Below are 1333 nucleotides of genomic sequence, written 5' to 3'. Positions count from 1 at the left end.
TGGCAGCCACTCCTATTTCCACCGCTGGCTCGCCCCATGGACATTGTTCTGCTTCCTCTGCTTCTCCTGAGCTGGGAAAGGACCAGATCTGGGGGAAAAAATAAAGAGGAAAAGAGGAAATTCTTGTCGTGGACTAATGCTGAAACTGAAATTCTGTTTCTCTGCTCGAGTCCCAGCTGGAAAACAGGGCCGGGGCTCCCTGGGCATTGTTCTCCTCTTTCCTCTGCATTTTCCTGAGGTGGGAAAGCACCAAAACTGGGGGGAAAAAAGAGGAAAAAAGCAAATTCTTGTTCTGGAGTGAGCAATGCTGATGTAGGGAGAGAAATCTGACAGTTCCTCAGAAATGAGTCTCCTTTGGAAGGGTTACAGAAGAGGAGAAATTCTGTTTTACTGCTCAAAACAGGGCCAGGTGTCCATGGGCATTGTTCTCCTCTTTCCTCTGCATTTTCCTGAGGTGGGAAAGCACCAAAACTGGGGGGAAAAAAGAGGAAAAAAGCAAATTCTTGTCCTGGAGTGAGCAATGCTGATGTAGGGAGAGAAATCTGATCGTTCCTCAGAAATGAGTCTCCTTTGGAGGGGTTGGGGAGGAGGAGAAATTCTGTTTTACTGCCCAAATCCCTGGAAAACAGGGCCAGGGCTCCCTGGGCATTGTTCTCCTCCTTTATCTGTGTTTTCCTGAGGTGGGAAAGCACCAAAAACCGGGGGGAAAAAAGAGGAAAAAAGCAAATTCTTGTTCTGGAGAAATCCTGATGCAGGGAGGGAAATCTGATGGTTTCTTGGAAGTCAAAGTCTCTTTTGGAGGGGTTGGAAGGGAGGAGAAATTCTGTTTTACTGCTCAAATCCCTGCTGGAAAACAGGGCCAGGGGTTGTGGAATGGATTTGTGTGTTTGCTGCAGCTCGGGTGGGGGTTTGGGAGGGATATTTCGGGGGAAAAGCGTCCCCAAGCTGAGTGGGAAGCAAAAAACTGCCAAAAATACACCAGAAAGAGGGAGAGAATCGCCAAAATCATCCCTCTTTGCCCGAAATATTGGGAGGGAGTGTCAGAAACACATCCGGAGCAAGGAGGGAACCCCCAAATTCAGGTTTTGGTGGTGAACCCCCCCAAACTCAGCCTTGTTTACCCCAAATAGCAGAGGGCAGTGTGTGCAGGGGGGGTGAAAATAAATACCACTGAGGCGGTGGGAACAGTCCCACAAACACACCGGGAACAGGGAGGGAACCCCAAATTCAGGTTTAAAGCCCCAAATTCACCCTTATTTACCCCAAATAATGAGGAGGAATGTGGGCGGGGGGGTGTGTGAAAATACCACCCGGGGGGGTGAGGGAACCCCTG

The sequence above is a fragment of the Geospiza fortis genome, unplaced genomic scaffold (genome assembly GCF_000277835.1).
Source record: "Geospiza fortis unplaced genomic scaffold, GeoFor_1.0 scaffold439, whole genome shotgun sequence".
In the NCBI taxonomy this organism is placed as follows: Eukaryota; Metazoa; Chordata; class Aves; order Passeriformes; family Thraupidae; genus Geospiza; species Geospiza fortis.
Note: the sequence above shows the minus strand (reverse complement) of the source record.